At 43.9% G+C, this 27477-nt stretch overlaps 1 protein-coding gene across 3 annotated transcripts in view; it reads left to right on the top strand.

Moving 5' to 3' along the window:
* Positions 1 to 2935: 2935 nt before the first annotated feature.
* Positions 2936 to 27477, top strand: part of LOC127004956 (uncharacterized) — a 54777-nt gene continuing 30235 nt past the window's right edge. For 2 of the 3 annotated variants that reach the window (XM_050873267.1, XM_050873269.1), the window contains exons 1-2: positions 2936 to 3095; positions 20379 to 20516. The gene's annotated coding sequence lies outside the window, so the exon portion shown is untranslated. Of the gene's footprint in view, positions 3096 to 3476; positions 3495 to 20378; positions 20517 to 27477 lie in introns of those variants that run through there. The other variant, XM_050873271.1, reaches the window with a different exon arrangement.

The raw sequence follows: 27477 nt of genomic DNA, 5'->3' as shown, positions 1-27477 counted from the left end.
GAAGGACAAATCATGAATATCCAACCAACCATACACCACCAACCAATTATAAACATATTCCCAGAGTCTCCCCATAGTCCCAAAAGCTTCCCTAGAAATATAAAACAGTCTGGGATTGAACAAGAGAAGAGAAACTCGGCAGGATGAGCAAAGAGAAGGACAAATCATGAATATCCTACCAACCATATACCACCAACCAATTATAAACATATTCCCAGAGTCTCCCCATATAGTTCCAAAAGCTTCCCTAGACATATAAAACAGTCTGGGGTTGAACAAGATAAGAGAAACTCGGCAGAAGGAGCCAGAGAGGGACCAGTCATGAATATACAACCTAACCAATATCCTTCCTATACTTCCAAACCAACCATATAAAATTCTCAGAGTCTCCTCATAGTCCCAAAAGCTTTCCCAGACATATAAAACAGTCTAGGGTTAAACAAGAGAAGAGAAACTCGGCCACGAATCACGAATTACCATCATCATCATTATCAAACCAACCATACATGAATTCCCAGAGTTCCCCCATAATCCCAAAAGCTTCCCTAGACACATAAAACAGTCTGGGGTTGAACAAGAGAAGAGAAACTCGGCAGCAGGAGCCAAGAAGGGACTGGAACCACGAATTACTATCATTAACTGATTGATAGTTTATTGTTGCAGATAAACAACAAGGGAGAAGGGAGGGTCAAACCAACCATATATAAATTCTCAGAGTCTCCCCATAGTCTAAAAAGCTTCCCAAGACATATAAAACAGTCTGGGGTTGAACAAGAGGAACTCAGCTGGAGGAGCCAGGAAGGGACTGGAACCACGAATTACCATCATCATCATTATCAAACTAACCATACATGAATTCCCAGAGTTCCCCCATAATCCCAAAAGCTTCGCAAGACATATAAAACAGTCTGGGGTTGAACAAGACAAGAGAAACTCGGCAGCAGGAGCCAAGAAGGGACTGGAACCACAAATTACCATCATCATCATTATCAAACTAACCATATGGGTACAAATTCCCATGCAGTCTCTCCATAGTCCCAAAAACTTCCCTAGACATATAAAACAGTCTGGGGTTGAACAAGAAAAGAGGAACTCAGCAGGAGGAGCCAGGAAGGGACTGGAACCACGAATTACCATCATCATCATTATCAAACCAACCATACATGAATTCCCAGAGTTCCCCCATAATCCCAAAAGCTTCCCTAGACATATAAAACAGTCTGGGGTTGAACAAGACAAGAGAAACTCGGCAGCAGGAGCCAAGAAGGGACTGGAACCACAAATTACCATCATCATCATTATCAAACCAACCATATATAAATTCCCAGTCTCCCCATAGTCCCAAAAGCTTCCCTAGACATATAAAACAGTCTGGGGTTGAACAAGAAAGGAGGAACTCGGCAGGAGGAGCCAGGAAGGGACTGGAACCACGAATTACCATCATCATCATTATCAAACCAACCATATATAAATTCCCAGTCTCCCCATAGTCCCAAAAGCTTCCCTAGACATATAAAACAGTCTGGGGTTGAACAAGAGAAGAGAAACTCGGCAGCAGGAGCCAAGAAGGGACTGGAACCACAAATTACCATCATCATCATTATCAAACCAACCGTATATAAATTCCCAGAGTTCCCTCATAGTCCCAAAAGCTTCCCTAGACATATAAACCAGTCTGGGGTTGAACAAGAGAAGAGAAACTCGGCAGGATGAGCAAAGAGAAGGACAAATCATGATCGAATATCCCACCAACCATACACCACCAACCAATTATAAACATATTCCCAGAGTCTCCCCATAGTCCCAGAAGCTTCCCTAGACATATAAAACAGTCTGGGGTTAAACAAGAGAAGAGAAACTCGGCAGGATGAGCAAAGAGAAGGGCAAATCATGAATATCCCACCAACCATACACCACCAACCAATTATAAACATATTCCCAGAGTCTCCCCATAGTCCCAGAAGCTTCCCTAGACATATAAAACAGTCTGGGGTTGAACAAGAGAAGAGAAACTCGGCAGGATGAGCAAAGAGAAGAACAAATCATGATCGAATATCTCACCACCAATCAATTATAAACATATTCCCAGAGTCTCCCCACAGTCCCAGAAGCTTACCTAGACATATAAAACAGTCTGGGGTTGAACAAGAGAAGAGAAACTCGGCAGGATGAGCAAAGAGAAGGACAAATCATGATCGAATATCCCACCAACCATACACCACCAATCAATTATAAACATATTCCCAGAGTCTCCCCATATAGTTCCAAAAGCTTCCCTAGACATATAAAACAGTCTGGGGTTGAACAAGAGAAGAGAAACTCGGCAGGAGGAGCCAGAGAGGGACCAGTCATGAATATACAACCTAACCAATCCTTCCTATACTTCCAAACCAACCATATATAAATTCTCAGAGTCTCCCCATAGTCCCAAAAGCTTTCCCAGACATATAAAACAGTCTGGGGTTGAACAAGAGAAGAGAAACTCGGCAGGATGAGCAAAGAGAAGGACAAATCATGATCGAATATCCCACCAACCATACACCACCAATCAATTATAAACATATTCCCAGAGTCTCCCCATAGTCCCAGAAGCTTCCCTAGACATATAAAACAGTCTGGGGTTGAACAAGAGAAGAGAAACTCGGCAGGAGGAGCCAGAGAGGGACCAGTCATGAATATACAACCTAACCAATCCTTCCTATACTTCCAAACCAACCATATATAAATTCTCAGAGTCTCCCCATAGTCCCAAAAGCTTTCCCAGACATATAAAACAGTCTGGGGTTGAACAAGAGAAGAGAAACTCTGCAGGATGAGCAAAGAGAAGGACAAATCATGATCGAATATCCCACCAACCATACACCACCAATCAATCATAAACATATTCCCAGAGTCTCCCCATAGTCCCAGAAGCTTCCCTAGACATATAAAACAGTCTGGGGCTAAACAAGAGAAGAGAAACTCGGCAGGAGGAGCCATAGAGGAGCCAATGAGAGGGCGAGGCTGAGGTCACGTGAGCCAGTGTGTTGTGTTCCCAGGTGTTGGAGGACCCGCCGCCGCCCTCCCTCCTTCTCCCCGCCGTGTGCTCCTCTGCGGTGAGTTATCCCTTTAAAACACGACCCCGAGGCTGCAGGGACACGCCGGGGATTATTTAAGCGTGCTTCGAGTCCCGGGAACCTAAGGACGGCGGCGTAAGGCGAAGGAAATGATAAGGCGAGGGTGGGAGCCTTTGCAAAGTTACCAGATGACCCTCTCAGTTTTTCGTATTTTTCTTGCTTCTGGGCTTTAAATATTGAGAAAAAGCCTTGGGTGATTAAGCGTGTTAATGATATCTATACGTGGGTCTCGGTATCGTGGTGGAGAAATCGGTTTTTGCGGTGAAATCGGGGAAAATAAGACGAGACTGAAAATCTGGCAATGGTGTGGGAGAGGACGCCATTTTAACTGTTGGGACTGAATCAGCTGTTTTGTGGTCCGCGCCTACGCTCCCACAGGTATTTCAGGCCTCCCCCGTTCCCCCTTGCGCCTCACACCCCGAGGGAATGAAAGCCACGGGGGGGAATACTACGGGGGAATCATTATGGAGGTTTGGGTGAGAGCGAGGTCATCAGTTAGCCCCCACTCGTACCAAGAAAGGAATTTGTAGGTTTTAATGGCCTCTTTGCCCTCCCACGGGTTGCTCTAGGGCTTGGGAATGGGGCTGTGTGGTAGGGCTTGGGCTTGTGGGTGGTCTAGAGGGCTGGGGTTAGGCTGAGAGGAGAAGTTGTGTTAAAAAAAAAGGAATTGAGTTTTAATGGTCTTTTATCCCTCCCACGGGTTGCACGGGGGCTCTAGGGCTTGGGAATGGGGCTGTGTGGTAGGGCTTGGGCTTGTGCGTGGGCTTGAGGGCGTGGGTAGGGCTGAGAGTTGTAGCTGTGTTAAAAAAGTAATGTGGGTTTTAATGGCCTCTTTGCCCTCCCACGGGTTGCTCTAGGGCTTGGGAATGGGGCTGTGTGGTAGGGCTTGGGTTTATGCGTGGTTTAGAGGGCTGGGTGTAGGGCTGAGAGGAGTAGAAATGGTTAAAAATGTAAGAAGTTTGTGATTTGTGTGATTTTATTGGTCTCTTTGCCCTCCCCCGGGTTGCACGGAGGCTTGAGGGCTTGGGAATGGGGCTGTGTGTTAGGGCTTGGGCTCATACGTGGGGTAGAGAGCTGGGGTAGGGCTGAGAGGAGTGGAAATAGTTAAAAACATCACCACAGCCACTATCATCACCCTCCTCGTCATTGTTGTAGTCTCGAAGCTTTCCACGTCATCCACCTCCTCCACCTCCTCTTCTTCCACCTTTATCGCCTTCTAAAGCCCTCCAGTAAGCCTGTGGCGTAGGGAATGGAGGTTAGCGTGAAAGGAATTTGTGGGGGGCCAGCGTTTCCTGTACGTAGGTCTTCTTTGTCTGTCCCCAAGTCATCTGTTCGTAGGGTAACCTTTTGTTCGTGGTGCTGCTGGTGTACTCTCCCCCTCCTGCTTCTCCTGCTTCCACCATTCCCCTCTTGCCACGCCATAGGTAGGAAGTTGCATCACCCATTTCTCTGTGGATATATCTTGCTCTGAGGTGCTGTATTCGAGAAGTGAGAGGAACATGCGAGTGTGAATCTAGCTTTTTTTTTTACATGTTCAAGTTTCAGTGTGTATAGTTGTATGCCTGAAGAAGTTGCATCACCTAGCTCTCTGTGGATATATCTTACTCTGAGGTGAGGGGAATATGCGAGTGTGAATCTAGCTTTTTTTTCATGTTCAAGTTTCAGTGTGTATAGTTGTATGCCGGAATTGAGCTCTGTGGATTTGTCTTGCTCTGAGGTGCTTTATTCGAGTGTGAATCTAGCTTTTTTTTATCATGTTTAAGTTTCAGTGTGTGTAGTTGTAGGCCTGAATTGAGCCATAGAAGTTGCAGGCCTGAATTGAGCCATAGAAGTTGCATCACCTAGCTCTCTGTGGATACATCTTACTCTGAGGCGTTTTATTCGAGAGGTGAGGGAAATAAGCGAGTGTAGTTTTAGCTGTGTGTGTGTGTGTGTGTGTGTGTGTTTAGCTCGATGCCCAAATTGATCTCCTTTTGTGGGAAGTTTTATCACCCAACGCTCTCTGTATATATTTTACTGTTTTCTTGTCTTATTTGAGAGGTGAAGAAAGGAAGCCAGACTACGATTTGTGTTATTTTTCTTAAGTTTGTGTTTGTGTGTTGAGCTGAATTGATCTCGCTCTGTTGAAGTTGCAATAGACCTACCTCTCTAGATTTATTTTACCCACGTGCTGTATTTGAGAAAAGGAAAATAAGCCAGTCCGAGTGATTTTAGCTTCTCTCTGTGGAAGTTGCATCACCCACCGCTCTCTGGATGATTCTTACCCTGGTGTCGTTTTAAGAAGAAAGAAAAATAAGCCAGTGTCTGTGATTTTTCTTTTTGTGTGAATATATGCTTCACAAAGACTAGCGTGCGTGTTTCATAGTATGCTTCAACGTAGGCCTAGTTTGGTATAAAGATGAATGTTATTGGGTGGAATTTGTGGACTACCGTGGTTGTTGCGTGCTCAGAAAGACAACAGCACGGAGATCGATGAAGCCAGCGTGCATTCTTTAAAGTAAATACGGTATGGGAGCAAGTTTTTTTTTTTTTTTCTTTTCTTTTTTCTTCAAACTACACCATTTTATTTCTCGTGTAGGTAATATTTCCCTGTTTTAAGTTTCTTGGCTGTGAAGTGAATATCTTTCTACCAGGATAATAACTTTTTGTAGTTATATATCGTCATTTTCAAGTTAGTGCAAAAAAAAAAAAAAATAGGCATCTTGTATTTGAGGCTTTTTCACACCCCTACCTTGCTTAGCTTTTGAGGTCACGTGGCTATTTTATCTTTCTTTCTTTTTAACATTTTAGCTTTATCCTTTAAATGAATTCTTGCGGTCTGCAAAACCTTTATCGTCCATCACGGTGCGAGGCCTAGCCAGTCACGTTGGCGACCTCGTGGGATGTCTTTCCTCTTACGTAAAAGGGGTTAGATTCCCTTCCTCCTCCTCCCCTGAAAGTGTAAAGTGTTTGTATCCCCTCTTCATGACCCAACACTATCCGCAGGTCGAGAGGTCACGTTCAGGGGGTGGGAACTGTGGAGGGGTATTTCAGTGAGTGGTTGTGATTTTCTTTTTTTCTTTTCTTATTCGACCCGTTTTTGACAGTTAATAAGCCAGTCAGTCAGTCAGCGTGTCAGTTATTCCGTCAGTCAGTCAGTCAGGTCAAACAGTCAGCCAGTTATCCCAGTCATTCACTCAGTCAGTTAGGGCAGCCATTCAGTCAGTTAGCCAGGCATTCATTCAGTGAGTCATTCAGCTACCCTAGTCATTCAGCCAGTCAGTTAGCCTAGTCATTCAGCCAGTCAGTTAGCCCAGTCATCCAGTCAGTCAGCTAGCCCAGCATTTGTCAGTTTGGGGGCGGCTGCTACAAATGTGTTCCAAAGATATGCATGATGTTAGATGTTCTTTGTTGTTCGCCAAGCCAGTACGTCACCGCCACCCAGTCAGTTAAACCGTCAGTCAGTCAGTTAGGGTCAGTTGGGGCGCATGATAATTCACGAAAACATGCTTGAAGTTTAGCGAACCTTCTTTGTTCGTTCGTGGTGTGGTGTTGTTCATGGTTCGTGGTCATTTGGTTTGCATTTGAGCTTACGAAGTTAATTAATGTATTTTGTTGGTAATTTGTATTGGGTTACTGTTAGCCTAATTCTCACTTTTTATATAGGATGATATTGCTTTATTCTTTATGACCTAATCCACTTTAAACTGGTTCATCAGAGAGAGAGAGAGAGAGAGAGAGAGAGAGAGAGAGAGAGAGAGAGACGCACTAACCAATTTATATAAACAAGACCTCCCAAGGCCCTCATCTCTCTCTCTCTCTCTCTCTCTCTCTCTCTCTCGTGTGGAGGGTCATCCTAGCTGAAAGGGGAACTATTTATGCTTGACCTTCAAAGAGAGAGCAACCACAAGTCAGCTGGCAGTCTCTCTCTCTCTCTCTCTCTCTCTCTCTCTCTCTCTCTCTCTCTCTCTCTCGTCTTGCATGGTCAGGTCAGTTTAAGTGTGACGTCAGCAGTATCATCGTCAGCATCATTAGGGGCAGGTCAGGGAGGGCATGATGTCAGCTGAAAGATATATAAAGGTCACCCTCCCCTAAGATGGTAATTTTTTGTTGATTTTTTGTTTTTTGTTTTTGATAGGTGAAGGTTTAGTTGTTTTTGTTGTTGGCCTTGTTATTTTTTAAAGTTTGGTATCTGGTTCCTGTAATTTCTTTCTTTGTCTTATTTATTTTAGCTTCTTTTTTTCTTTGTTGATATGTTTAGTTTTGTTTTCTTTAATTTTCTTTATTTTACTTCTTTTTCTGTTCCTCTTTCTGCTTTGTTGATACGTATATTTTTTCTTTCATTTTCTTTTTCTTTTTCCTGTAACTTCTTATGCTTTGTTGATACGTATAATTGTTTTCTTTCCTATTCTTTCTTTATCATCTTTCTTTTCCTTCTCTTGTTTTGTTTACTTATATTTTTTCTGCTTTCTAATTCTCTTTCTTTTGCTTTGCTTTCATGTTATGGATTTATTTTCTTTATTTATCTTTATTTTTCTCTTCTTACTTATCAAAGCCCCCAAGTAAGTTCAAGGTTTATTTTTTTGTGTATTTAGTGTTTTTTTATTTTATTGATTTAACAATTTTATCATTTGCGTTATCTGGTATTTTATTATTCAGAGCATACGTGTTTTTTTTAATATGGCTAGATGAATATTTTTTTTTCCCTTGCAGAATTCCTAGCTATCCTAATTTATTTTTATTGCATTCCTTGGGTGGAGTGTATTTCCTTATCACGTGTTTATTTGTTTACTCCTCTACGTTGTTTATCCATCTGTTTTTTTTTTTTTTTAATTCCGTGTTCAAGAGGAATGTGTGACGATGTTGACTGGTGGTGTATCATGCCAAGCCCTCAACTATTTCCACCTCACATTATTGTTGTGTAGAAAGAGGACGGGAAAAGGGGAATGAGGGGCATGAATCCTCTTCCTGCGTATCTAGCGAGCACTTAAACACTAACTAGATAGATAAGGAGGTCAGTGTTACCTCATACAGGTCAAGGTGGCGAGGGAGGAAGAGAATGTAAAAAGAGGAGAGAGATGTAAGGAAATGGAAGAGAGGAGGGAGAAAGAACCGTAAAAATATATATGGAAGGAAAGGGAATGGAGGGAGAAGAGGAAGAAAATGTACAAAGAAGAGAGAAATGGAAGGATAGGGAATGGAGGGAGGGAAGAAGAGAGGAAGAAAGAACTGTAGAGAGAGGAAAGAGATTATAGGAAGGAATGGAGGGAGGGAGAAAGAACTGTAAAAAGAGGAGAAATGGAGAGGGAGGAAGAAAAATGTAAAATAGAGAATTGTAAGGGAAGGGAATGAAGGGAAGGAAAGGAAAGGAATTAAAAAGCTACACATTTGACGGATATTTAACTTCAACAGCAGGTCAAGCTAGGCAGGTCAGTGTTACCAAATGCAGGTCAAGGTGAGGAGGAGGGGAGGGAAGAAGAGAGAAAGGGAGATAAAGAAACACATGGAGAGAGAGAGAGAGAGAGAGAGAGAGAGAGAGAGAGAGAGAGAGAGAGAGAGAGAGAGAGAAATTGACAAGGAATATCATAGACTTTAATTTATTTGTTTTTCTTCTTTATTATTTTTGTTGCATGTCATGTTAAGCCAAAGACAGGTCGAAGCAGGACGTTGTATCACATTGCAGGTCAGGGAGGGATGAGGGAGAGAAGAGGGAGGGAGGGAGGAAAGGGATGGAGAGGATGGGGGGGGCTTGTTGGCTGGCTGAGACGCTGCCGCCGACGATTCTAGCTGCCAGACGTATGGCCAACACCTGCTTGAGATGGCGGCCAGGGGTGGTAGGGGGTGATTCAGGGGTGCTTAGGGGAGGAGGGGGGCGTGGAGGGGAGCTTGAAGTGGATGGAAGGATGGTGAAGGAGGCGGCGAAGGAGGGATTGAGGGTGAGAGGATGTTATGAGAGGGAAGAGAAAGAGGAGGAAGAGGTGGACGAGTGGTTTCTGTGCATGTTTGTGTGGTTTTGTTGCATAAGTTGGTGTGTAGAGAAAGTTCCGTTTGTTGGGTTTAGTGAAGGTGATTGTAGTAGCAGCTGTAGTAGTAGTAGTAGTAGTAGTAGTGGATGAAGGGGTTGTATAAGAATTCGTCATTGCTACGTAAAGGAAAATTCTGTGCAGTCATAAGGCCCCCTCTCTCTCTCTCTCTCTCTCTCTCTCTCTCTCTCTCTCTCTCTCTCTCTCTCTCTCTCTCTCTCTCTCTCTCTCCAACTCCCTATTCTCACCCCTCCCACCTTTTGCCTCCTCCTCTCACTCTCTTCCGCGGCCCCACACCCTCCTCCCTCCTCCACGGCCTGGCATGGCTTCATCAGCTGGGCGTGACGTCACAGGCCTCGGGAATTCCCCCTCCCGAGAGCTCTGCGACGGTGCCACGTTTCCGGGAAAGTGTGTGTGTGTGTGTGTGTGTGTGTGTGTGTGTGTTTCCGGCGTTTTGTATTTGTTTATTTAATTTATTTGTTTGTGGGTTTGGTTATTATTGTTGTTTTTCTTCGTATTCTTCTTCTTCTTATTGTTAGTTGTGTTTTCGTTGTTTTTGTCGCCTTTGTTTGTTTGGGTGGATGACCTGCTTGTGTGTGTGTGTGTGTGTGTGTGTGTGTGTGTGCACGTGGTTTGCGGCTCCAAGTTGGTCAGTCACCGCTACCCACTCACCCCCCCCCCCCTTCACCCCCCCTTCTTCATTTCCTTGCTTTTCCTTTCCCCTCCTTCTCTTCTTTTTCCTTCCATTCCCTTCCTTTCCCTTCTATTCCTTTTCCTTCCTTCCCTTCCTTTCCCTTTTTGCATTATCTTTCTTTATTTCCTTCACCCAATTTTCTCCCTCCCTTCCCTTTACCTATTTCCCTTTCTTCCCTTCTCTTCATCATCCTTTCCCTCTCTTCCTCCTCTTCACCCCACACTTTTCCTTCTCTTCCTCCTCCTCCCTTCACCCCATCCTCTCTCCCTTCCCTTCACCCCATCCCCTCTCCCTACCTTCCTTCCCTTTACCTATTTCCCTCCCTTCCCTTCCTCATCCCACCCTTTCCCTCTTTCTTCCTCCTCCTCCTCTTCCTCTCCTTCACCATCATTCCCTTCTCTTGATGGGGGGTGAATGGCAGACGGCCAGCCTCCCTTCATCCCCCCCCCCCTCCTTCGTTGCTCCTCCCCATGTGGCTACCCTCCCTCCTCCCCCCTTTTCCTCCTCATTCCAATTTTCCTACTAATCATCCCACTCCTTCCTCCGTTTAATGACCCCTCTTTATCCATTTGTCTCGTTCCCTCCCTTTCTTTACCTCTTTCCTCCCTTCTCTGCCTCACTCTCCCTCCATTGCCTCCTTTTCCCTCCCTTCTTCAAATGACTCCTTTTAAACCATGTGAGTCTCCTTCCTTCCTTTTCCTCCTTCCATCCCTCCTTTTTTTCAAATGACTCCTTTCATCTATTTTGTGTCTCCCTTTCCCTCCCTTCTCTACTTCCCTTTTCCTCCTTCCCTCCCTTTCTCCCTTTTTTCATTTTATACCTCCATCCCTCCCTTTCCTTTACTTCCTTCCTTTTCCTTCTTCCCTCCCTTTTTTTCTCCACTACCTCCCTTTTTTTCATTTTGCGTATCCCTACTCTTCCCTTTTCCTCTCCCCTCCCTCCTTTTCCCTCCCTCTACTCCCTTTCATTCCCTCTCTCTTACCTCCTTTTCCCTCCCTACTCTTCCTCCGTCTACTCCCTTCCTTTCCCTCCCCTCATTGTTTCCCTCCTTACCTCCCTTTTGTTTCTCCCTTTCCCTCCCTTCTGTTCCCTCCCTCTTGTTCCTCCCTCCCCCCCTCCCTCTCCACACGTCTTCCCTCCCTCCTAATCCCCTTTGCCTACCTCTTAAATACCTATCTTAAACCCTTTTCTTCCCCTCCCCCCTTTCGTAAGTAATCTCTCTCTCTCTCTCTCTCTCTCTCTCTCTCTCTCTCTCTCTCTCTCGTTCATTCCCCTTCTCGTCCTTTCTTCCTTCTTTCCATGCATTCCTCACCTCTCCCCTCCTCCTCCTCCTCCTCTACCTCCTCTTCCTCCTCCACCTCATCAATATCTCCATTCATTAGCCCCCTCCCCCCTCCCCGCCCCATTCCCCCTCCTTGTTACCTCCCTCCCTCCCTTCCTCCTCCCCTCTTCACCTTTTCCAAATACCTGGCTGTCCCGCCCTCTCCCCCTCCTCTCCTTCCCCCCCTTTCCCTTCTCCTCCCTCCCTGACCTACCTTCCCTTCCCCCTTAATATTTCATCCCTCCTCCTCCCCTTCCCTCCCTCGGCTTCTTGATAGGGTGGGTTCCTCCTCCTCCTCTTCTTCTCTTCCTCCTCCTTCTCTTTCTTCTTCCTCCTCCTGCTCTTTCTTCTTCCTCCTCCTCCTTCGCCAGTTTTTAACCCGGAATCAGAGAATTTGATGTATTGGGGCAAGTATCCGTGTGTGTGTGTGTGTGTGTGTGTTCCTCCATCTTGTGAGAAGTTAGGCAACATTGATTCCTCCTCCTCCTCTTCCCTCGAGTCCCACGCCGTTGAGAGAGAGAGAGAGAGAGAGGGAGACTTTAGGGCGTCGTGGACCTTATATTGATTACTTACACACACACACACACACACAGCTATTCGTGGAAACAGAGATGACGTGAGAGTTTTGATGCACATGTGACTGTCCTGTGTGTGTGTGTGTGTGTGTGATGACCTGACTTGGCGGTGACTGACACTGACTCACCAATCCTCAATCCTAATCCTCCTCCTAATCCTATGTGCTATCCAATCCTGTATATTAGCACTTCCAATCCTCCTCTCGATCCTCTTCAGCCACATCCTGATCCTTCTGAAGCCTTATATTTCCCACTCCTTATCTTTTCCAGTCATTCTTATTCTCACTATTGCTCTTATGGATCTCAATAATAATAATAATAATGATGATGATGATTATACTTCCCCAATGCCTCAGTTCCCCCTCCTCCCCTTCTTTTTCATCCTCTTCTAACGTACATTTCCCCCCCATGGTTTCCCCACACTTCTCTTATTTATTTTTTTTATATCTTGCTTTTCCTTCCTATCTTTACAGTTATTCATATCTTCCATATTTCATTACATTCTCTTCCGTACATTTTGCTTCTTTCGTTTCTTTGTCCTTTGGTATCTTAATTTCTTCTTTTTTTCCTTCCTTCCTTCCCTTCCTCTTTTCTCCTTCCCTCCTCCTCCTCTTCCTCTTCTTCCTCATTTCATAATTATACCCAACATCATCCCTTCCCTACACCTCCATTTCTTAATCCCACTTCTTCCTCCTTCCCTCCTCCTCCTCCTCCTCCTCTTCTTTCTTCCCCATCCTACCTACCCAGCATCTTCTCTTCCCCACACTTCCCTTCATCTTATTCCCTTCCTCTTTACCTTCTTCCCCAATCGACATGACTAGCATCCTCTCCTCCTCCTCCTCCTCCTCCTCATCTTTTCTTCTCTTCCCCAACTCAACTTACCTCAGCATCCTCTCCTCCTCCTTCTTCTCTTCCCCAACTCAACTTACCTCCTCCTCCTCCTCCTCCTCCTTCTCTTCCCCAACTCAACTTACCCCAGCATCCTCTCCCCCACACTTACCCTTCATCTCAACCCCTCCTCCATCTTCCTCCCCATCTTCCCCACCCATGCATACCAGACAGTCTCCTTCCTTTTTCCACTTCCCTCTCCCCCCCCCCCCACTACTTCTGCATCCCCTTTTTTCTAGCCTTTAAAAGGGAGGTGGCAGGGGGAGGGGGGTGGGTAAGCGGGTGAGGGTGGCGCTGTGGGGTAGCCTGGCACCATGGCTCTACTTGGCGCAGTGCCTTGGGTGGCCATGTGGCGCACTCCCTAGCTTCTGCGTGGTTTAATTGGCGGTGGCGATGTCTGGTTGAATGACTTGCTCGGGTGGATGACTGGTTGAGTGGCTGACTGAACGGTTCATTTAAGAATATGGCTTGGGTAGAGAAATGGATGAGTGGGTGCTTGCTCGTATGGTTGAATAGCTGACTGGGTGGTTGAGAGATGGATGACTGGCTGATTAAGTGGTTGGTTAAAGATGGCTGACTTGGTGAATGGCTTGCTGGGTGCTTGCTCGGGTGGCTGACAATGGTTGAGAGATGGATGACTGGCTAATTGGTTGATTTAAAGGGTTATGGCTTGGATTGGGAGATGGCTGACTGACAATGTGTGAGTGGGTGAATGATTGCTGGATGACTGGCTGATTGAATGGTTTAGAGATGGATGACTGGCTGAACTGTTGATATATCTGAGAGTATAGTTGATTAAGGGGTATGGCTGGTAATGGGAGATGGATGACTGATTAGATAAGTTAGTCACGGCTTTAATGTCTGACTGGCTGACTGACTGGAGGTTGACTGTCTGGGTTCTTGGGTTTATTGTGGCTGAATAACTCATGTGGTAACAGTTTGGCGGGGTGACTGAAGCAAATTGGCTGATGAAACTGTCGTTGACTAGTCAGATTACTGCGTGACTAACCCGGGATGATAGGAGAGAGATAACTGTCGGGGAGCTGTAGTGAGTGACTGGCGGACTGACTGACTGTAGAGGTGTTGACGCTGTTGACTGACTTACTCGATGGACTGACTGACTGGCTGGTTGTAGAGGTGGTGACTTGCTGATTAGGTGACTGTGACTGACTGACTGAATGACTTAAGGAGGTAATTGACTTGCTATACTGATTGATTGACTGACAGTAGGAGTTTACTGACTTGACTGACTGACCTGCTGACTGATTTAACTAACTGAATGGGTGAGTGACTGACATGATAACGTGTGGGCTGACCTACTGGATTGATAGATTAACTTTTTTTGACTGACTGACCTGCTGACTTGCTAATGTGTGATGCGGATTGACTGGCTGACTGTTTATTGGCTTGACTGATTAACTGATTTCCTTTGCTCACTGATAAACTAACCTGCTGACTGACTAAACTGACTTAATGTAATGATGACTGACTTAACTGACTTACTGACGACGTGGTATGTTGCTGACTAACTTAACTGACCCGCTGACGTGACTTAGTGGGGTATTGACTGGGTATTGACTGGGTATTGATTGGCTCAGGTGCATAATTGATTACCGGAGGAATGTGCATGTCAGGTGAGGTGAGTGGCTGACTGACTGGCTGACTGTGAGTGTGAGGGAGTGACTGGTTGGTATTATAGTAACCACAATACCCACAGAAGGGAGGTCAATGTCTTCCTCCTCCTCCTCCTCCTCTTCTTCTTCATAGTCCCTCCTCCTCCTCCTCCTCCCTTCCTGTTGCTACTCCTCTTCCTCTTTGTCCCAACTCCTTCCTCTTCCCGTATCCGCTATTTCCTCTCTCTCTCTCTCTCTCTCTCTCTCTCTGGCTTGGTTTGCTTTTGCGTACTAGATGATGCGTATTGGAGGAGGAAGAAGAGGAGGAGGAGGAAGGTTCACCGCCCTCCTTGTTTTGGGTTGCCACGTGGTTTTGTCTCCTCCTCCTCCTCCTCCTCCATCCGATCTCCGTCTTCCTCTCTTCCGTCTTCGTCTTTCTCTCCTTCCTTCCTTCCATTTTAAATAGTCTCTCTCTCTCTCTCTCTCTCTCTCTCTCTCTCTCTCTCTCTCTCTCTCTCTCTCTCTCTCTCTATCTCTCTCCTTCCTCTCTTTGTCTCCTTCCTTTGTCTTGTCTTCCTGTCTCTCTCTCTCTCTCTCTCTCTCTCTCTCTCTCTCTCTCTCTCTCTCTCTCTCTCTCTCTCTCTCTCTCTCTCTCTCACCTGTTTCTCCTCATTTCCTTACTTTATTACGTCTTCTTTCCTTTTTTTTTTTTTTTTTCTCCCTCCCTCCCTTCCTTCCCTCCTTCCTTCCCTCCCCCCCTACCTCTTTACCTCCTTGCTTTGCTTCGCCCTCCACCTGGTTAAGTAATTGGTTCACAGGTGTTTCCTCTCTCTCTCTCTCTCTCTCTCTCTCTCTCTCTCTCTCTCTCTCTCTCTCTCTCTCTCTCTCTCTCTCTCTCTCTCTCTCTCTCTCTTTAACACCTGCTGACCACCTGGGAGGGACGATGAAGAGTCCTCGCCACACACCTGTCCTCCTCCTCCTCCTCCTCCTCCACCTTAACCTCGCTTCACCTTCCCACACCTGCCGTCTCCTCTTCCACCTTATCTTCACCTGTTGCCCGCACACACACACACACACACACACACACACACACACACACACACACACACACACACACACACACACGCACATGCACACACACAGGAAGTTTTAGACAGATAAGAGAATTGAGATAAAAAATAAAGATAATATTAATAGAAAAACAAGATTGAGTGAAAACAGGAAAGTGTGGATAAAAAAAATAAATTAGATTGTGGTAAAAAAAAGTTAACTGAGATTGAATGTTGATATAATGACTCTCTCTCTCTCTCTCTCTCTCTCTCTCTCTCTCTCTCTCTCTCTCTCTCTCTCTCTCTCTCTCTCTCTCTCTCTCTCTCTCTCTCATTATCTAACTTCATCTGTCCCTTCTTTTTATCAGACAATTTATCTCCCATTTTCTTTATCTATTTATTTTCAAGGGGGACAAAGATATTTAACCTTGTGTGGCTATAAATGATCTTTGGTATCTATCCTATGTTTGTTTTTGTTAGTGTGCCTCGTGTTAGTTAAAGTACAGTAATGCTAGTGGTAATAATAATAATAGTAGTAGTAGTAGTAGTAGTGGTGGTGGTGGTGGTAGTTGTTTTATTTCGCTCATAGGCATAGAAAAGAGGAATAGAGAAAGAATAACTATGATAAACTGTATACATATGTTCTTACTCTATTAGCAAACACATATGAAAAACGGTCTAAGTATGATTCTGGTTAATTTGCATCGTTCTTTCTTGATATATAAGAAAAACAAAAAAAAAGAGGTATAATTATTTCCTTGCTTCATTTCCTTCGGTTACGTCGTGATATACTAAGGAAAACTATGGACACGGTATAATTATGTATAGTATATGTATAATTATGTAGTATATTCTTATGTATACTTGATTTACTTACACTCACTCTTTTGGCTACTCTTTTGTGGGAGTGGCGAGTAGCGGGCTTTTTTTGTACACTTTTTGTTGCCCTTGAGCCGTATCTATCCTTTGTTGTAAAAAAAAAAAAATTGTGCTCATTCACCTCTCCTTCTCTTACTGATAGTCTTCTACCTCTTAAATTTCGCCGCCATGTTGCCTCTCTGTCTATCTTCATGCTGACTGCTCTTCTGAACTTGCTAACTGCATGCCTCCCCCCTCCCGCGGCCTCGCCACACACGACTTTCTACTCAAGCTCATCCCTTTACTGTCCAAATCCCTTACGCAAGAGTTAACCAGCATCTTCACTCTTTCATCCCTCACGCTGGTAAACTCTGGAACAATCTTTCTTCATCTGTATTTCCTCCTGCCTACGACTTGGAGGGTATCAGGACACCTCTCTTTCGGCCACTCCTCTAACTCTTTTTTTAGGAGCAGTGAGTAGCGGGCTTTTTGTTTTAACATTTACCTTTTTTTATGCCCTTGAACTGACTCCTTTGCTGTAAAAAACAAACAAACAAAAAAAAAACTACATTTTCTCATCCTTACATTCATCCACCACCCGTTCCTTCATCCACTTCATCCACACTCAGACCGTGACGTGACCCTAACCAAAACCTCACCCTTGGACTCACCTGCCCACCACCTTGATTGCCTAACCCCCACCTGTGATAAGGGTACTTGTTGTTTGTAACGGTGATGGGGGTGGAGAGGAGGAGGAAGGGGGGAAAGGGGTAAGGTACTGGGGAAGGGGGGAAGGGAAGGATAAGAGGGGGGGGGGGAGATAGTGTGGGAGGGAAGTACTAGCAAGGAGTGAGGGAGACTGATAAGAATGAGGAAAGAGGGAGAAGGGAAGGAAAAAGGAGGAAGAGTAGAAAGAAGTTAAGGATATTGATAAGAGAGAAGATAATGAGGAAAGGAAGGTAGATATATGAGAGAGAGAGAGAGAGAGAGAGAGAGAGAGAATAAGGAAAGGGAGGTAGATAAAGGAGATTGGAGAATAAAGAGAAGAGGAGAAGTAAGGAGGAGGTAGGCAAGGTAACTGATAAGAAAGGAGAGAATGAGGAAAGAAATGAAGACTAAAGAGGAGGAAGAGAATACAAATGAGGGAGGAGAAAGAAGAGGGGGAGGAAAGGGAGAGATATTAAGCAAGGGGGTAAATTAGCAAGTATATTTAGAGCTAGTTAACCCTCATCTTTGTCTCACTCATTTACTATCTTTTATCTCCGCCCTGATAGCGTTCTAGGCCGAGAGAGAGAGAGAGAGAGAGAGAGAGAGAGAGAGAGAGAGACATGAGCAGGACTAAGAAAAGGGACATAGATTGAATTGAACTAAAGAGAGAGAGAGAGAGAGAGAGAGAGAGAGAGAGAGAGAGAGAGAGAGAGAGAGAGAGAGAGACTGTTATGTGGACTGAGAGACATGGGCAGGACTAAGAAAAGGGACATAGATTGAATTGAACTAAAGAAAGGAAGGGAAAGAAAGAGAAGGGAAGGGAATGGAAGGAAAGGGAGGAGGAAACAGGGCAGGTGAGTCTGACTGGAGGTAACAGATGGCAAGGTAAAGGGAGGGAGGGAAAGGGCGGGAAAAGTGACATACGGTAGGCCACGGGATTTAGGGAGAAAGGGAGGGAGGGAGGAAAGGGTGTACGAATAAGGAAGGAAAAGGGAGGAAGGGAGGAGAGGAGGATAAGGGAAATGGGAGAAGATGAATGGGAAGGGGGATCAAAAAGAGGGATTAAAAAGGGAAGATAAGGGAAAGGGAGGTAAAGAGAGAGAGAGAGAGAGAGAGAGAGAGAGAGAGAGTATTAAAAAAAGGAAAAGGGGGAAGTAAGGAATGGAGAGGAAAATGATGGAAAAGAAGAGGAAAAGATGATTCAAAAAAGAAAATTGAAGAAGAGGGAGAAAAGGAAAGGGAGGGAAGACGAAAGAAAATGAGGGAATGGGAGATAAAAGAAGATAATGGGAATGTATGGAGAAGAGAAGGGAAAGAAAACGGAGATAAGAAATAGAAGATGAGGAAAGAAAAAGAAGAAGAATACGAAGCCAAGAAGAAAAGAACGTATAAGAAAGAGGTAGAGCTTATAAGAAGAAGAATAAGGATGTAGAGAAGATGAGGAGGAGGAGGAGGAGGAGGTGGGGGAAGAATTAAGAGGTGAATGCAAGAAGAGAGAAGGGGGAGGGAGGGGGAGGGGGCGCTTAGGTGGGAAAAAGGGGGGAGAGGGGCTGAGACTGGTGTTATCTAGTTATGTGTGTGTGTGTGTGTGTTTGTTTGTCTTGCGAAGGTTAAAATGTCCTGTTTGTGTGTCTGTCCTGTCCTCTCTCTCTCTCTCTCTCTCTCTCTCTCTCTCTCTCTCTCTCAGCTGCAAGGGCACGTGATATCCATGTATTTTTATTTATTTATTACTCCTCTTCCCTCACTCCTCCTCACTCCTCCTCCTCTCTCCTCCTCCTCCTCTTATTAGTTGTTTTTTTCTTTGTTTTTTTCTCCATTTTTGTATAATTTATGGTTTTGTTGACTAGTCTCGCGCTGCCCCGCTTGATTATTCATCGGGCCGCCACTTTATTTACATCACGGACGAATGTTAAAGGTAGAATGGCCAGCGTCACACACACACACACACACACACACACACACACACACACACCTGCTCGCTCGTTCTCTCTCTCTCTCTCTCTCTCTCTCTCTCTCTCTCTCTCTCTCTCTCTCTCTCTCTCTCTCTCTCTCAGGCTTTCTTTTCTTTCTTTTTTTTTTTTTGCATGATTTTTAAAGGGAAGATTTTTATTGATTTTATTTGTTTTTATCAGTAATTTATTTGTTTATTGTTTTCCGTGAAGAAATCTTTACTACTGCTACTACTACTACTACTACTACTACTACTGCTACTGTTTTTAATACTATGATTGTTGATATTTTCTTTATTTTTCTTCCATACTTTTTTTCCTTTTTATCATTTTTCATTTCTTAGTCATGAAATTCAACTACCACCACCACCACTACTACTACTATTACTACTACTACTACTACTACTACTACTACTACTACTACTTCTACTACTGCAACTACTACTTCGTTTTAAATAATAATAATAATGATTTGTTTTCTCTATTCTTTTGTGTGAATCTCATCTCTCCTTCCCTCTGTCTCTCCCCTTGAATTCTTCCCTCTTCCTCTCAGCTTCAAATCCCTCCTCTCTCTCCCCTCCTCTCCCTCTCTCTCTCTCTCCCTCCATATCACACCTGTCCTTTCCTCCGTCCCTCCTTAATCCCTCCCTCCCTGTTGATCCCCTCCTCCCTCTCCCTCTCCCTATGTAACCTTCCCTCCTCCTCCTCCTCCTCTTACCTTCCCTTTCCTCCTCATCCCATCTGTCTTGCCTATGCCACGGACTTACCTTTTCCCTCCTTCCCTCCCTCCCTCCTCCTCCTCCTCCTCCTCCTCCTCCTCCTCCTCCTCTCTCCCTCTTCCCTCTTTCACCTGCCCAACCGGAAATGCCTGGTCACCCTCCTCCTCCTCTTCCTCCTCTTCATCTGACCTGACCCTTGGGATAAGTTGCGTACAGATTGCGTGAGAGAGAGAGAGAGAGAGAGAGAGAGAGAGAGAGACTTTAGTTTGGCAAATGTCTATGGAGCATATATTTAAAGTATATATGGCATTGAGTCTCTCTCTCTCTCTCTCTCTCTCTCTCTGAAATGTAGGTCTAATGGTGCGTAGCTTTGCCTATCTTTTCGAGGACATGTGGTGGTGGTGGTGGTGTCAACAAAATGGTGGAGAATGTTAAATAAGAACTGAGGAAGATTAAAGTTTGCCAATTCTACTACTACTACTACTACTATTGTTATTGTTATTATATTCTTCACATCGTTCTTCCATTTTCTCCTTTTCATTCTTGTTCTTATTTCTTAGTCATGCAATATTACTACTACTACTACTTCTATCACTACTACTACTACGTTCCTTGCATATATTTTTCTTTTCCTTCCTTCCTTATTTATTGTGGAAACGAATAAGAGAAAATATTTATCAGAATCACAACTAGCAAAAAAAAAAAAAAAAAAAGACCGTCATATCCTGCATCGTTTTCCGGGAAAGAAGAGAATAAAAAAATGGGAGAGGAAGTGTAGCAGCAACAACAACAATAATAATAATAATAATAATAATAATAATAAATACTACGGTACATTTTTTAAGCTACAGGTCAGTAATATTTTTTTTTTTATTATTTCTTTCAGGGTGGTGACGCGAGAGCCAGCCAACCAGCTAGACAAACATCAACATCAACATCGAGAGCATTATTACCAACACCAGCTCTGTCAGTGTAGCCAAGGCGAGGCGAGGCGTCCACACAGCGCATTGGCAACAGTGTGAAGGTGAGTTTTTTTGTTTTTCTTTCCTCTTCTCTTATTCATATTTTATTTTGTTTTCATTATCTGTGTTATTACCAAGTCTGTTTTTTTTTTCCTTCTGTTTTTATTCATTCATATTATCATATTCTTTTATCTGTTTCTTTCGTCTTTCTCTTTTTATCCTTGTTTTATCTTATCACTTTCATTATCTTTGTTATTGCCAACTTAACATTTTCCTTCTCTTTTCCTTCATTCTCCTTCATTTTCTATCTCTATTAATTCATATTTCATCATATTTCATTCACTGTCTTTGTTACCGCTATTTACATTATTTTTCCTTCTCTTTATTCATGTCACGCTCATCTTCTTTGTTATTGCTATTTTTATTGCTATTTTCCTGTTCCTTCATTACTTTGTATATCCTGATTTTTCCCACTTATCTTATTCATTCATTTTATTAGTCATTGCCAACACTGCATTATATTTTTTCCCTCACTTCCTGTCTCCTCGTGTGTGTGTGTGTGTGTGTGTGTGTGTCCCTCCTAATATGTCTCCCGATGTCACCATTTATTTATTTATTTGTTTATTTTATTATGTGACTATGGATGTGTGCTCCTCTTCATCCTCCTCCACCTCCTCCATACGCTGAGCTCTTTCTCCTCCACCCTGCCCCACCTAGACCTGTTCTCCTCCTCCTCCTCCTCCTCCTCTCCTTTCGAAGTTCCGTGTTAGTGTTACAGAATCATTTATTATCATTATTATTTTCTTTTGCCATTTAAATCACTCAAAATTTGTCAGTTAATGTTTAAGGAAGAATATTATAAAGGGCTTTAAGATTTACAAGAAAACAGTATCGTAATAAATAATACCAATAATATAAGAATAAATAAATAGAAGAAAAAAGAGATAAATAAAAGTGTAGGAAGAGGGGCGTGAGAAGCGGCCTTGAACTGGACTCGGTGGGCTGTGATTGGCTGACTGTCTGATGCTGGGAGGCCGCTGATTGGCTGGCGCTGTGTGACGTCACGGGGCGGCGGCAGTGGTGGTGGTGTGATCAGCTGAGTGAGAGAGGAGGAGGAGGAGGAGGGAGAGATGAAGGAGGAGGTGCACGTCATAATAATAGTTACGTTGGTGTGTGTGTGTGTGTGTGTGTGTGTGTATTTTATTTATTTTGTGTTGTCATTTTCAGTTCTAATTCTTTCAGTGTATTTTATTTCTTTTTCCTCCTCCTCTTCTTACTCTTCCTCATTTTCATCATTCATTATTTTTGTTATTCCTATTTCACCTGTTCTTTCTATCTTCTATTTTCATTTATTATCGTGATCTTTTCTTTATATCGCAAGTGTTAAGTGTTGTTATTATTGCCATCACTATTATTTTTGTTATGATTGTTACTCCTAGCGTTGTTATTGTCAAGGTTATTTTACAGACGAATGAATGAGAATGCAAAGTTATGTAGGCCAGTAGGGAATGCGTTACGGTGGGAGGGGGGAGGAGGAGGAGGAGGAGGTCGAGGAGGGGTGAGGGGGAAGGAAGAGGAGGAGGGGGGATGTGGGGTTGGGGGGAAGAGGTGGTTGGGGAGGCAGCTCACTTTTACTGCACTTGTTTCCTCTCTCTCTCTCTCTCTCTCTCTCTCTCTCAACAGACGTCGGTAGAGATGAGATCCTTGTGCAACGTGTGTGTGTGTGTGTGTGGGCTTGGCAACAGTCAGTCACCACCACAGCAACAAAAACAACAGTACTAATCTATCATTGTAACTATTATTATTATTATTATTATTATTATTATTATTATTGTTGTTGGTGTTGTTATCTATCAAGTCTATTGTTTTCTGTTTATCTTTCTCCTCTTCCTACCTATATTTCCTCCTCCTGCTCCTCCTCGTCCTTCTCTCCTCCTCCTCTTCTTCTTCTGCCTTCTCTTCCACCTCACGATTTTTACCATCCATGATCCACCGCACAAGGTAAGGAGGAGGAGGAGGAGGCATTTCCTGGCCTCCTCCTCTCCTCTTCCTCCTCCTCCTTCAATAGTATATTTGCGGCGGTGATTTTACCTGTAGCGAGTCTCTCTCTCTCTCTCTCTCTCTCTCTCTCTCTCTCTCTCTCTCTCTCTCTCTCTCTCTCTCCGCACAGTAATATTAGGGGATTTATTTCCTTGTGTGTGTGTGTGTGTGAGAGAGAGAGAGAGAGATTGCTCTTAATGACTGCTTCGAGCGAGGGCATTCTCTCTCTCTCTCTCTCTCTCTCTCTCTCTCTCTCTCTCTGGATGTCCTCAAGGTAATTCCTATGTGCAAGAAGGAGAGAGAAGAGGAGGGTGGGAGATGATGAGGAGGAGGGAAGAAGAGGGAGAGGAGGAGGAGGAATAGGGAGAGGGAAGAGGAAAGGTGGGTTTGGACTCTTCGTACCCACTTCCCTCCCTCTCTTTCTCTTCTCCCTTCCTCCCTTCTTTCATTCTCCCTCCCTCCATTCTCCCTCCCTCATCCTTCTCTCCCTCCTTCCCTTTCATTCATTCCTCCTCTTCTTTCTCTCCTTCCTTTTCACTCATCATTCCTCCCTCTCCCTCCTCTTCCTCCTCCTCCCCAATTCCTTCATTCTCCCTTCATCTTGCTTCTCTCCCTTCATTCTCACTCTTCTCCTTCCTTCCTTCTTCCCTTACTCCCTTTCCTTCATTCTCAATCGTTTTCACTCATTCTTCCTTCTTCCTCCTTCTCCTCCTCCTCCCCAATTCCTTATTCTCCCTTCATCTTCCTTCTCTCCCTTCTTTCTCTCCTCTTCTTCCTTCTTCCCTCACTCCTCCCTTTCCTTCATTCTCTATCCCTCTCCCTTCTTCCCTCCCTCTTCCTTCTCTCCTTCCTCACTTACCTTCATTCCTTCCTTCCCTTTCTTCCCTTCCTTCTCTTTTCCTTCCCTTCAGTCTCCCTCACTCCCTTCTTTCTCTCCCTCACACTTCCACATACCCTCCCTTGTCCCTGCATCCCTTCACCCTTTTTTCCTCCTCCCTCATTTCTCTCCTCCCTCGAGCCTTTCGTTCTTTCCTCCCTCACGCAATGTTATCCTCTCTCTCTCTCTCTCTCTCTCTCTCTCTCTCTCTCTCTCTCTCTCTGGTTATTTTCCATTTCCCTTTTTTATTACCTTTTCCGTTTTCTCCCTTTTTTTCCTCCCTTTTGTCTCCCTCTTTTTTCCCTCCCTTTCTCTAATTCATCAAAGCCGTCATTTTTTTTCTCTACCTTCGTCCGTTCCTTTTTCTCCCCTCGTTCATTTTTCACTGTTTCCACTTCCTCTTCCTCGTTTGTTCTCTCTCTCTCTCTCTCTCTCTCTCTCTCTCTCTCTCTCTGAAAGGAAAAAAACTTGTGGGTGTGGGTGTCTACGTGTGTGTGCGTGGCTGTGCATGTGTGTGTGTGTGTGTGCGTGTGTGTGAACGTGAGATATTTTACCACAAGGATTTAGACTTCATGACACACACACACACACACACACACAGTCACACTCACCAAGCCAGATGACACGTGCTCTCTCTCTCTCTCTCTCTCTCTCTCTCTCTCTCTCTCTCTCTCTCTCTCTCTCTCTCTCTCTCTCTCTCTCTCTCTCTCTCTCTCTCTCTCTCTCTCTCTCTCTCTCTCTCTCTCTCTCTCTCTCTCTCTCTCTCTCTCTCCTCTCTCCTTCCTTCTCCTCTTACCTCCTTTCCTCTCCCTCTCTTCTACCTCTCGTGTTCTCTTCCCTCCTTTCTCTTCTTTTCCTCTTGTTTTCTCATCTCCTTCTTAGTCTCCTTTCTCAGTCTCCCTTCTTCTCTTTATTCTCTTCCCTTAGTCTCCCCTTTCTCTCCTCTGTTTTTCTATTCTCTTTTTTCCTTTCGTCTTCTCATCCCCGTGTCCCTCCTTTTTCATTCTTCTTTCTCCCTTCTTCCTCCTTTTATTCTCCTCTTCTAGTCTCCCTTTTCTTATTCCTTTTCCATTTTCTGGCTTTCTATCTCCTCTTCTTCTTTCTTCCCCACTTTCCTTCTTCCTCAATCTCCCTTTTTCTCGTGTTCTCTTCCTCTGCTTCCCTTTCTTTCTCCATCTCCATTTTCTCATTCCTTTCATTTAACTTCATTTTCTCCTGTTTCTCTTCGCCCAAAGGCTCTTCCCTCACTCCCTTCTTTCTCAATCTCCCTTCCACTTATTCTCTCCTCCCAGTCTCCCTTTTCTCATCTCCTTTCTCTCCTATATCAGTCCCAAAGGCTATTCCCCTCTGCTCTTTCTCAATACCTTCCTTCCTCATACTCCCATCCCCTTGTCTCCCTTTTCTCCCTCTTATTCTATCTTTTGGCTTTCTCTCCTTTCTTTCCCTCCATCTCACCTACCTCGTTTTCTCTTTTTCACTTCTCTTTCCCAGTTTCTCTTTTATCTCCCTTCTTCCTCGTACTCTTTCTTCTCCCTGTCTCCCGTCTTTCTCAATCTTCCATCCACTTATTCTCTCCTCCCAGCCTCCCTTTTCTTATCTTCCTTTCTCTCCTATTTCGCTTCGTCCCAAAGGCTATTCTATCCTTGGCCTCTTTCAACACCCTCATGTATCCTCAACGCCACACCATATGGACTGTTGTAAGGGGCGTTGGCAGGGGCTATACTAGGGCTCAAAGCAGGGTCATTGGGTCCCCTCACACACACACACACACACACACACACACACACACACACACGAACGTTCATACAGTATCCCATGAACCGTGTGTGTGTGTATGGTTTGAGGAGTTTCTTTATAATATTTTTCTTCGTTTTTTCCTTCTCTTGTATGAATGTGAGTCTTTCTTTCTTAGAGCTGTTTATGAATGCTATGCTACGATGGGTTATTCATGTTTGTTTGTTTTCCTTCCTTTAAAATGTCTAAAGTCTAAACTCATCATTAGTCTTATTTTTTTGTCTGATTTTTTTTATTGGTATTACTTTTTTTTAGTCGAGTTTTTTGTTTGTTTTGGTATTACTTTGTTTTTTTTCATTCTTTTTCCTATTGTTTTTTGTTTTCATTTTTTTCTTGTTTGTTTCCTTCCTTCATTCATTCCTTTCTTCATTCCTTCATATTTCCTCCTTTTCCTTATCTTTCTTATACCTTTAATTCCTTCTTTCATACCTCTTACATTCCTCCATTTCCTCCTCTCGTCATTTCATCCTTCTTTCTTTGTCTCTTCTTACTCTCCTCTTCTCTCTTCTCACTTCACATTCCATTTTCTCTGATTTTCCCGATTTTTCACTTCTCTCCATTCTGTCCTTCCTTCCTTCCTTCCTTACCTCCCTCCCTCTTTCTTTCCCTTTCTATTTTTTTTTCTGCTCTCTCTCTCTCTCTCTCTCTCTCTCTCTCTCTCTCTCTCTCTCTCTCTCTCTCTCTCTCTCTAACACCCCCACGCGTAGGGTATTTAATTGAGTACCCCCCTCACACGCCCCCCCCCCCCCTCCATCCCCTTTAGCACTGGGGGGCGGCTGCTGGGGTCACTGTCCTCTCTCTCTCTCTCTCTCTCTCTCTCTCTCTCTCTCTCTCTCTCTCTCTCTCTCTCTCTCTAACGCAGCTGATTTGGTTCATCTTTTCCTCTTTCTTTAAACTGTTCTTACTAACTTTATTTTTTCCTTTCTTTTATTTTTCTTGGTTCAGTATTTCTCTTCTCCCTTCCTTCCTCTTTATTTATGTATTTCTTTCCTCTTTTCTATTCTGTCCTTACTAACTTCCTTTCTTCCTTTCACTTTTTATTTCTCTCTTCGATATTTATTTCTTCTTCCACTTCCTCTCCTCCTCTCTCTCTCTCTCTCTCTCTCTCTCTCTCTCTCTCTCTCTCTCTCTCTCTCTCTCTCTCTCTCTCTCTCTCTCTCTGTCAGTATTTCTTCTTCATTTTGTTTCCTTCTTATGCATGGTTTATCAGTAATTCCCTCCTTCCTTTTCCTTATCCTTTCAATTCCTTCCTTTCTCTTGTTTCTATTTCTTTCGTCATTTTCCTTCTTTCTCTAACTTGATTTCTTCCTTCATTTAATTATTTTCCTCTCATTTCCTTTCTGTTTCTGCTTCTTTCATCATTTTCGTTTCCTTCTTCCTCCAATATGATTACTTCCTTCATTTTAATTCTTTCCCTCCTTTCATTTCCTTCCTTTTTCCTTGTTTCTGTATTTCTTTCAATTTCCTTTCTTTCTCCAACATGATTTCTTCCTTCATTTTAATTCTTTTTCTCTTCTAATTTCCTTCATTTTCCTTTGTTTCTGTATTTCTTTCGTCATTTTTCCTTCTTTCTCCAACATGAATCTTTCCTTCATTTTGATTCTTGTCCTCCTTTCATATCCTTTCTTCCTTCCCATTTCCTGTTTCGTCGTTGTTTATTTCTTTTTTCCGTCTCATTCTTTTTTATTTTCATTTTTCCTTCCGTTCTTTCACTTCTTTTCAATCACTTCTTTCCTCACTTCGTTTCTCGTTTCTTTTCTTCAATATAAATTCCATCTCTCATTTTCATCCTTCCTTCCTTTCTTTTATGCGCTATTTCTTCTTCATATTATTTCCAGTCTTTCTTCCTTCAATCTAAATTCTCCCGTTCACTCTTCAACTATCCTTCCTTCCCTTCTCTCACCTTCCTTTGTGCCTTCTTCCTCCTCCTTCCTTCGCAAACACACACACACACACCACATTCGTCTCTTCAAACATACATCTTTCCAGCAGCCCATGAGTAATACAGACGCGCGCGTGTGTGTGTGTGTGTGTGTGTGTGTTGAGGGGGGTAGGAATGCGTCTTTTCACGGTGTATACTTCATCCTAAAATATATCCTCCCACACATCCTCTCTACCCACACCCTCCTCCGTGATGTGGGTGTCGAGTGTATCCTTCCTTCCTCACACACGCAAACACAGACTCGTACGATTCCTGTAACTTGATATACTTACATACACACATATATACATACACACACGCATAGATACATATATTTCATACTGTTTCCTTCTTTCTTCAGTTTAATTTCTCCTTTCATGTTCACTTTCCT

Source organism: Eriocheir sinensis, chromosome 29 (assembly GCF_024679095.1).
Source record: "Eriocheir sinensis breed Jianghai 21 chromosome 29, ASM2467909v1, whole genome shotgun sequence".
NCBI classification, from domain to species: domain Eukaryota; kingdom Metazoa; phylum Arthropoda; class Malacostraca; order Decapoda; family Varunidae; genus Eriocheir; species Eriocheir sinensis.
Note: the sequence above shows the minus strand (reverse complement) of the source record. Positions and strands in the feature narration are given on the sequence as shown.